Source organism: Phalaenopsis equestris, unplaced genomic scaffold (genome assembly GCF_001263595.1).
Source record: "Phalaenopsis equestris unplaced genomic scaffold, ASM126359v1 Scaffold000256, whole genome shotgun sequence".
In the NCBI taxonomy this organism is placed as follows: domain Eukaryota; kingdom Viridiplantae; phylum Streptophyta; class Magnoliopsida; order Asparagales; family Orchidaceae; genus Phalaenopsis; species Phalaenopsis equestris.
The window spans coordinates 868559-879460 of NW_018164698.1; the positions used below are offsets into that span (position 1 = coordinate 868559).

Here is a 10902-nt window from a genome sequence, read left to right on the forward strand (position 1 = left end):
GCTTGACCGATCATTTTTCGTCGATCGGCCGCCACTAGCCCGATCGTATCGATGGACCATCCTTTTTTGATTGGCCATACACTACGACTCAATCTACCCTTTCGGTCAATTCGACCGATCGACTGCCACCGCCCCAATCAATTGATTAATCATTTTCATTTGGTATGTTGCATATGTTGCATGCTATGCACATCACATGCATTAGCACACCCACACTTGCACATTGTTGTGCAATTGCGAGCATACACCCTCATATGCTCGTGCCTAGTATTCGTGCCTAGTATTCATGCCTCCTACAAGTGGTTTGCACTTACACTCTCCACTTTTACATGCTTGCTTGCACAACATCCTGTATGTTCATAACTGACATGCTTGAAGTAGTCTGCATTTGGTCTTCTGTCTTCACACACCTACCTAACACATTCACACATCATATGAGTGGATGAATTACCACAAAGTCCATCCAGTGTGTAGTTCTCTCCCACGGGAATTACATTACTTTCATTCCTACGACACCGCTTCCAACTGTTATAGGCATCTTCTTGAGTCACTGCTCCTCGCACACTCTCTCACTTCCTACGACACCACTTCGAACTGTCGTAAGCACTTCCTTGAGTCACAACTCCTCACACACTGATATTTTCAAGTCACTGCTCATCGCAAACTCACTTTTGACACTCATGTGTCTTCCCCGAGTCACCGTTCCTGCATACTCATTATGGGCACTCACGTGTCTTCTTCGGGGATGGCTTGCATATCAAGTTTATTTGGCGTGAAATTCTCCTCAGTGAGAAGTACACCACCTCAGTCTCGTTGTGTGTCTTGCATGCGCAATATCTCTTTTCCTATGACAATAGTTACATTTACAATTACATTTCAAAGGCCTTTGAATCCTTCAAGTATGTGATGTGCATTCACTTGGGTACATGGCTACCACCTAGCATGGATCATGCCCCAAAGGTCTTTAAATCCATTCATTGTGCATGTTATATCGCTAATGGCTCTACCTTGGTTTGTCATATGTGTATCATATGTCCTGAGTAATGCATTTGCATTTTTGCACTAGCGGCTCATTCGTCATGGGTATATGTCACCATATAATTATGACGAACATTTGTTATCTCGTGATCACTCCTACTTCGACCGAGTGGTCACAACGCACTGGATCAATTTGCATCGGCATGCGCATCCCCAATTGTCTCAACGACAAAACTGGCTCCTGAGCTGAGTGACACTGTGCTGGTCATGACTCGACAACTAGTATTGCCCGCGAGAATGTCTCGATTAGCAATAATAGTTATCACACCGTGACTAGCACATGTATGTTATGCTAAGGTTCAAAGGGGTCTAATAGGTGTCAATTAAGTTTTTCCTTTTCTTAGGACCTATTTTAAAAATATAAAAATCTATATTTTTATTACTTATATGCACCAAATTTTCAAAAACCTATTTTAAAACTAGTTGCATTTCTAGTTTGGACCATACATAAGGTCAGTCTTTTGAAACTTAAGTTTTTTAATAAAACTTGCATATAGTGACAACTCTTAGAATCCTTGGAACCTCGGAATGGAGTCGAGAACGGCGACCTCATCCAAACATACACCTGTCTTTTGCCTTAATCCTGCACTCACTTAGATGTTGTGATAGGACACTGCACGCTAAATGGTGTGTTATACTAAGACTAGGATGCTATATAGTTTTTTCGATGTCCAAACTATAGTTCTCTGTTGGTTTGGTTGTCCTGTACAGACATCACTTTTGTGTCGCTTTATATGTTTATTAGGTGTGAAACGTGCGCACTAATATGTTATGGGTGGTCTTCTAGCAGGGAGTCATGGCCAATAAGAAGGACATGTAATTATTTATCTAATTAAAGTTTCTAAAGGTACTGCTTACCTGTCCTCCCACCGAACATGACCACGATGTTGCATGTAGGTAGCTTTATACTAATATTGTTTTCATGCAGGTCAAATCTTTTTTTACTTTCCTCATATACTTTTTAGAGTCTTTAGGAGAGTCTTATATTAAAAAAAAAAGGTACGGGCACGAGTTTCGAGGTGCTTAACGGGCGGAACCACTTGACGAGGACCAGAAGCAACAGACTTGAGTCTCTTACCTTAATTATAAATCTCATTTATATATAGAATTAAGATCAGGTGTGTACTTATGCGATGTTTGACCGTATTTTATTATTTTTGGGATATGCTGCTGACCCAGTGACACCCAGCCTTTTATTCTTTCATATTTGGCTTGTTTTACTTCCCTATTTCTTACATGTGCTTGCCTATTACGCCCTTTTTACTTGTGGGTTGTCTAGAATCATCATTATCATTTAGGCTCTCAAAGAACCTAAAACTTATAAAAATCTTTTAAAAAATCCTAATAAAAGATTAAGACTAATCAAAATTTAGGATTGAAATATTCAAGAATTTTTAAAATTTACCTTTATTTTCTTGCATAGCCTTCGGGCTGGATTTTAAATGGGTTGTATTGCATGTCTATCACTGAAGTCATAACTAATAGGGTTTCCACGCTTAGAACTTACTAGACAACTAAGTCATACTTGCATGTCCCGAGCAGAAACCCCGGTGCTTCTCCAAGCTGACTAACCCAACATATATTTATACTTAGGTGGTCATGTAATGCGCTTAGCGTGTTAGTGACTTCCCCGACCCAGATGGGGAGTAAGTCTTTTGTGGGAGCAATTTCAACTTTATAGCTGGACCTCTATCTATTTTCACTACAGCGTCTTCCTCACCACTTTGGCAAGTATAAGTTTCATTTGTACTTTTTCTAGCTATACATAGGGTCATAGGATTAGAGTTTCTTTCTCTTGGTATTAGGGCTATCGAGATACCCTTGAACGACGCAATTCAAGGATTGCTGACAAGAGAGTCTCCAGTTGTTAGTAGACTTTGAGTCCCAATAGCTTGGAATGATAAATTTGTAGTATCATGACCCGGTTATCTCTACCCGATTAAAATTACTCTTTCCTTCCTTTTTTACCCTTTTTAAGCCCCATCGCTCCTTTTGACGCTTCGTTGATGTCGTTTCGTAGGCCCCGATTGCGGATAGACTATCACCTATTTGGGATACGATGATTCGCCCTCTACCCTTATGACCCGGTTAGGCTTTGGAAGCATAGTGCGGACCCTACGAGTCGACAGGGTTATTTCATGAGCCTTATGCGTCGATGAGTCGCTACCCATTTGGGATGTGAGAGATCTACTCTTTGCCCAGTGGCTTGGCGAGAGATTTCAAAGGCACAAGATGTTTCTGTGAGGTAACCCTCCTTTGTGACACCTTGTACTAAACTTCACTTTAATGTAAGCAAGACTTCTCTAATTGAGAGTATTATTGGGCGTTCCCCAAGATGTAATTAACCAAAGGGATGTGTTCTTTTGGGAGTTGGTCTTGACCCCATACCAAAATATTTTTTTGGTTCTCTAGTTATTTGGGTAGCTTATGTGAATATTCTTTCATGGATATTTGGTTCAAGGTACCTCGATCCAATCCTATTCGAACGTACACCCTTGACCTATCGTATGAAGTTTTCCCCACATAAGCTCTCCAAGTTCTTCTCATTTTGTCTATCTAGTCAATGTCTTAATTCCTTCTCTTATAATCCCTCCTCTACTCTAAATTGTTTGTATAATTCAAGTAAAAGGGCCCATTGAAAAAGGGAATCCTAAGGCAATGATCAGAGAGGCTGGCGACTCTGACTTACAGAAAGAATCGAAACAAACACAACAAATAAGCTAAAGCTCATTGGCAAGCAGAAAAAATTTTGGATTTATCTTTAACTCACTATAGAGCCGAACAATCTGAATGTGAATAACGAGTTATATAAACGAGAATCAAATGCATCAAAAAAATTCTATTTTGCGGCTTCAATTTTAAGAAAAAAATTTAAAACATGATAAGGGCATCAAACTTTGTTTTTTTTCTTGATTGTTAAGTATAAGCAATCTTTTTGAGTAGTTAGAAAAGTAAACATATAGAACTTCACCTATAAATATGTATGTATAATTATAAATACATATATTCAATTTTTTTCTATAAGTCTAGCCTTTATCAATCCAAATAATATATGTACATATATTTAAACATACATACATACATTTTTATACCCATGGTGTCCATTATTATTATTTCATGTTGGAAGATTCATGACACTAGAATGATAGTTTGAAGTCTTAGCATTCCACAAAAATCCAACACAAAAATAAAAGAAAAATATTAGGAGAAATCACCAAAACTTTTACGTAGAAAACCCTAGAAATAGAAAAAACCACACGGTCTAGCCCAAACAAAGTAATTCGCTATGTAATTGTAAGTATATAGGTTCACTCTTCTAAAAAATTAGAAAAGATGAAATTACAAATTTGATAATCACATATGTACAATAGTAGTTAGCTATAATAGTCATAATTACGCTACAAAAAATATATTTCTTCGTTATAATATAAATAGCTGGCCACAAAGATCATAGTTAGTTACTACAAAGATAGTAGTCGGTCACAAAGGGTATAGTCGATGGTTGCAATAACAATAGTTGGTCACAAAGGTTTTAATTCGAGGTTATAATAGTAATAGTTGACTAGAAAAATCGTAGTTGAAAGCTGTAATAGTAACATTTGGGCACAAATGTCGTAGTTGAAAGCTGTAACAATAGTAGTTGACCACATAAGTCATAGTTGGTGACTGAAATATCGTTAGTTGGTCATATAAGCCGTAGTTGGGGATTGTAATATCGTCAGTTGGTCACATAGGTCATAGTTGATGATTGTATTAGCGTCAGTTGGTCATGGAGCCTGTAGTTGGAAATTGTAACAGTAATAGTTGGCCACATAAATTGTAGTTGATGATTGGACCCCTTCTCTCAAGGAGAATAGAGTTACAATTTTACATTAAACAAGGTAAAAAAAATGCAGTTGTTAATAATTGACATCTTAAAGTTACATAAAGATCTAACACACACACGGATAAAAAAAATAATATATGGAGGCACCAAAATTTTTATGTGAAAAAATCCTGAAAAATGGAAAAACTATGGGACCTAGCTCAGATAAAGTAATCCATTATAAAATTCTACATACACATGTCCACTATTCTCGTGAATCAGAGAAGATGGAATTAGAAAGTTGATAATCAAAGATGTAAAATAGTAGCTATAATTATAATTGGGCAACAACAAATGTGATTTATGGCTATAATACTAATAGTTAGCCACAAAGGCAGTAATTAGTTGCTACAAAGGTTTTAGTTGGCTATAAAGTCTGTAGTCGGTGGTCACAATAACAGCAGTTGGCCACGAAAACCGTAATTGAAGGTTGTAATAGTAGCATTTGACCACATAGGTCGTAATTGAAAGTTGTAATAATAGTTGGACACGTAGACCATAACTAGTGATTGTAATTTTGTCAATTGCCCACATAGGTTGTAGTTGGTGACTACAATATTAACAGCTGGCCACATAGGTCATAATTGGTAATTGCAATAGTGTTAGTTGGCCATAGAGGCCGTAATTGAAAGTTGTAACAGTAACAATTTGTCACGCAGATCGTAGTTGGTGATTGGACCACTTCACTCAGGGAGAACGATGTTACAATTTTACATCGGACACTACACTTGTCTTTATACAATGTAAAGAAAAATAAAAATGTTAGAAACAACTGATTTATTCTAGCTACGATGATCATAATCAGTAGTTGCAAGTCGGCGACTGTAGGAGGTGATGGTCGGCGTTGGTCAGCATTTACGGAGGTTGGAAGTTATCTCGGGTTCTCAATATGGGTGTTATACGTGACAACTGTATTTGGGATACAACATTTGCAAACAGAGATGAACGGTGGAAGAAGATTGGTGGTGAAAAACAATGACGATCGACGGTGGAAGATAGTAGCCAACGAGTGATTGTTGACGATGTTCGGTGGCTATAGAAAATGAAAGTTATTCCTTGAATTTTCAGTTCAAAACGGACTTTGGAATTCATTTTCTTCTCGTCTTCCCCCTCAAGAGAAGATAGATAGGCTATTAAATTCTTTGGGGTAGAGGCATTTTAGTTTTTTGACACACAACTTTCCTAACCGCCTGATCGGACAGCTCATTGATCCCTCTTAATGACCTCAGAATTCGACGAATTTAGACTTGTTGGATTTCTCTCATCGAGATGCTCGATTTTACTATAAATACGTCAAATTTAAAGTCTGTTTAATCATTTAATTGACGATTGAAAAATCTTCAATTGTACTTCAATAGCATGATCTGGGCTTAATTGGACCCAAATCGTATCAATTTTGGTATCATTGGGTTCGCCTTAATGAGACGGTCAATGTGATGATAAACTTCCTGAAAATGGGCCCTAATGATATTGAATTTGAATTTAAAATATTTATGGTTCAAAAATGCATAAAGATTAGTTCTTGATAAAAATTTTTTGATGGCATGCCAATTATTATCATGTAACTCGAGCGATTATTCAAAAAGGAAGTCATGCAAGCATTTTAAAAAATAAATAAATAATAAATAATCAAGCTTGTGGTATTTCAAATGGTTATGATTCTACTGTAAATTTATTCCACAAGAAGAAATATATAACTCAAAAGCTAATGTAATATGACTTGACAAGTAAAATTAAGCATTAGACGGTGAAGAAGCTACTATGTTGACGATTACGACACAGCATCGAAGGCATAATAACTTTCAGATAAACAAATACCTGTCAAGCATAAGACGAATAATCGATGCTTCCGAGAGCTGAAATTAACGAAGATGAAAACCTAAGTTGCAGAGAGATGGAGAGAGAACACGAGGCCAAAACCCTGAACTCAATTGAAATCCTTATGAGGAACCTAAGGTTTCATTTTGACCGGCTCTACCGGAAGGGGGAGGTTTTTTTTTAAATTTAATTATGTTATTTTTGATTTATTAATTTCAATAATTTTTTTATTTGGGCCAAATACGATTTGAAATTAATTCTAAATGTAGTCAAGCACAAATATATTATTCACAAATCATTTCAAAGACGAGTTTATTTTAAATCAAAAAATTTAAATAAGTCGAAGATAAACAACTCGTGTCATTTTATGGGTATATTTATTTTTCTTTATAATTTTTTGACACGTTATTTTTTTAATTCATTGTTATATGTTCTATCACTCATCATATATTCTCAAAATGCCATAATCTAATTTAAGGAACTTATTTTTAATGGATATTATCATAGTTTCTTTTATAATATTATTATTCATTAATTTAGTCATCATAATTTTACCACATTCCATTATGACATTATTATTTATTTATGTTTTTCTCATCTTAGATTTAACAATTTTATTTTAATATATATTACTCAAATTCATACAATATCATTGAACTATTACAAATTTTAAAAATGTAATTATAATTTTTTTAAAATTACTATGTTATATCATAATTCAGGACTCATTTCTTCATTTTAATAATCTAAATTTAAAAGTTTTATTCTTATATACGCATTTATTCTTTATAACAAATATAAGATATTTAAATCTATTTATATTCTTCATTTTTTAAATTACCCTTTATAATATATCCCTTCAATCGTCTAATAATTAAATGTTCTTTTTCTTTTTTATATAATTTTCACCATTGTTAATATTTTCATTTTTTTTAGTTGTTTTGCCAATTAAAATTAAATTACAAAAAAAAATAAAAAATACTCACTGCTTGATGCCTTCATTAAGTGTACATAGAAATGTGACTGCAAGAATCTTGAGGATTAATGAATCGCGTGAAGAAGGCAGCAGAGGATTGAGCCATCTAGCATCATTTTGGTAGGTTGAATCATCGTCCGACCGAATGAACACTCGCCTGAACCAAAGACATCATTTTGGTAGGTTGAATCATCGTCCGACCGAATGAACACTCGTCCATCTAGCATCATTATTGCACCAATGCACTATGACCAATAACAACTTAACCGATGCAAAGACATTCACAATATCAATTGTTGTTTAGCAGAACTCTCACCTAGCATTCTACGGAGATTTATTGTCTGAAGGAAGACTGTCTATCATATTACGGCAATGCACCATTTGTCTAATGGAATGACTCTTCTTGAGAACAATGAGTCATCATGATGAATCTCTGAAAAGTCGATCGAGAATCTTTCAGTTGGTCGAACGATTATAGCCAACCGAGCGAAGGCCAAACGACCAAACTGAATAGTTATGAATATGAATGATTACCAGGGTTTAAGAAAAAAAATCATAGTGCTTTCATATTTAAAAAAAATAATAGTAATTTTATCATAACAATTCTATCCATATGTTTACTTATTTTTGCCAAATTAGCATTTTTATAACAATTATAGGCAATTTGATTTTTTTTTTCCTCCAACATCAATTTAAACATTAATTTTCTAATAATGATCACACCCTATTGATTTGCTTATTCGAAATTCTCCCCAATTAAATTTTTTTCAAAATAATTTAATTTACTTTAATAAAATAAGTATGTAACAGCGGCCTTCAAAATAAAAGCTACGAAAAAGTTACCCCAATTCAAACGAATCAAAATGCCGGAAGTCTTCTATTTTCAATATGCGGTCACTTCTATTGACATGACATATATATGGCTAACAAAATTATGATTTATGAATTTAGGATATCCTTATTAAGCCAAGATGATTTCCATAATTCACATACATATCACATAATTCATATGGATACATATCTATTGAATACATATTTATCCTGCGAGGCATATTCAGAGAACGTAGCAGTCGGAACTGCTGGATAGAGGTAGAGAGAGATAGAGAGAGTAAATAGCAAATTGTCCATCGGGGGCAAACTAGGGTATTCTCGGGCTCTGTGACTCTTTTTATATGCTGAAAGTAGAGATTGAGGGGAGAGAGTTCTCTCTAAATAAGAAAAGTCTAAAGAAAATAGCTAAAAAACCCTTTACGCGTGATATTGTCTTCTTATTATAGGAGATGCAGTGAAAAAAGTATAAAATTACATGTTGTGGCCCAACTTTAGGTATGATTATTGCGTACGGACACCGCACGCTAATTTTCGTGCGGTGTCCGATCAAGACCGTGAAAAAGTTTAGAGTGGGCTCCACTCTAACAATTAAAAAAACAAAAAAATATATTTCAGTGGTCTTGATCGGATACCGCACACAAATTTGTGTGTGATTTCCGTACGCAATAATCCAACTTTAGAGGGGTTGTATAGGTATTATCCTTTTTGCACGCCTACACCTTTTTGCACGGCAGATCGTTGGATCGGCCGACTGAGCTATTTTTGGCCGACTTTTATTCGGACACTTGTCGGCCTTCGTTCTTAAAAGCAGGTCACTTCTAGAGAGGGACGACTGGTTGACTTGCCTATTTATTGTTCCAGTGTGATCTTTGGGGGAACAATTGAGAGTTTTGCGTTGATATTTGTCAGATAGTTAGGGTGTTAGAGTTTTATCTAGTCGTTGACATGGATATATGTCCCTTGTCAACCTAGGTGGCCCTTTGGTCGTCTGACCTTTGATCGGCCGGTCTAGTGGCCTACAACTGGTCGGATTCACGAGGACTTGTAGCTTTTCGTCAAAGGAATCTGTGTCATGTCGTTTAATCTGGATGGTTAGATTGTCTCGAGAATTTTGCTGACAAATTTTGGTGTACAATATCTAACATCTAAAACTTGATATTTATATTTATAACACTTGGAGTTATAAATCTATGTATTGAATTGAAATATGTCTAGTTGACCGTGCACCAGAAATAGAGCTTTGGGTCGGAGAAAGGAGGTTGAGAAAGAAAGATTTCCCTTGACGGGGGAAATTGGGGTGTTCTCGGGCTTTGTGGACCCAATTTATTCCATAGAAGATATATGTTACAAAGAAGGGAGATTGAGAGAGAAAGATTTCCCTCAACGGGGGAAATTGGGGTGTTCTCGGGTTTGTGGACCCAATTTATTCCATAAAAGATATATGTTACAAAGAAGTGATCTCAACCCCCTCATACATGATAAAGTCTTCCTATTTATAGAAGATAGGTGGGGCAAAAATATGAAAATTCTATATTTAGTCTTGCTTCAAAGTGAAGAACAAAGAACATTCTTGCCCAACAAAAGGAAAAACAGGAGAGATCGACCCGCAATAGAAAGAACAAAATAGGAGGGATTGTTTCCTTGTCCTGGGGAAGAGTTCTAGAATTGCTTGCTCTCCCCTCTAGAGTCGTTCACCCTGGAGTGGAGTCCTGGAGTTGTTTGCCCCTGTGTGGCGTCGAGCTCGTCACTGTCCGATGTTAGATTTTTTTATAATTTTTTGCACCCCTTGCGGATCTTGTCGCTGTTAGGTTTTAGATATTTTGCACTAGTCGCAAAACTTGTCGCTGTAGGGTGTTAATTTTTTTTGCACCCCTCGCAAAGTTTATTGCTGTCAGCAGTTACATTTTTTTGCACCCCTCGTAGAGCTTGTCGTTATCGTGTGTTACATTTTTCTTGCACCCCTCGCAGAGCTTGTCGTTGTCGGATTTTAGATTTTTTTCACCCCTCGCAGAGCTTGTCGTTGTCGGAAATTAGATTTCTTGGCCCCACTCTTGAAGCTTGTCGCTAGGGGTGGGAACGAGCCAAACACGAGCGAGCCCGAGTTTAATTCGTGTTCGGCTCGTTAAAAAATATTACTGTTCGCGTTCGACTTGTTTGCTTAGCGAGTCGAACATGAGCTATTCGCGAACAAAAAGTCATTTTGAAATTTCTAATCACACAATCGTAAGATGTTAAAAGTTGGGGAGAGATTTAACTTTTATTGTTTGTATTACAACATTATTTAAATATAATTTAATATATTTTTATTTGATTTTTTAATTAATAATTTTAATTGATTATAAATATTTATAGATTAATTAAAAAAAACTAATAT

General features: G+C 35.8%; 1 long non-coding RNA gene across 2 annotated transcripts in view; it reads right to left on the bottom strand.

The window, feature by feature from the left end:
• Positions 1-6866, bottom strand: part of LOC110024402 — a 19547-nt gene extending 12681 nt beyond the window's left edge. For both annotated transcript variants that reach the window (XR_002293993.1, XR_002293994.1), the window contains exon 1: positions 6722-6866. This is a non-coding gene — a long non-coding RNA (uncharacterized LOC110024402). The remainder of the gene's footprint in view (positions 1-6721) is intronic.
• Positions 6867-10902: the final 4036 nt, after the last annotated feature.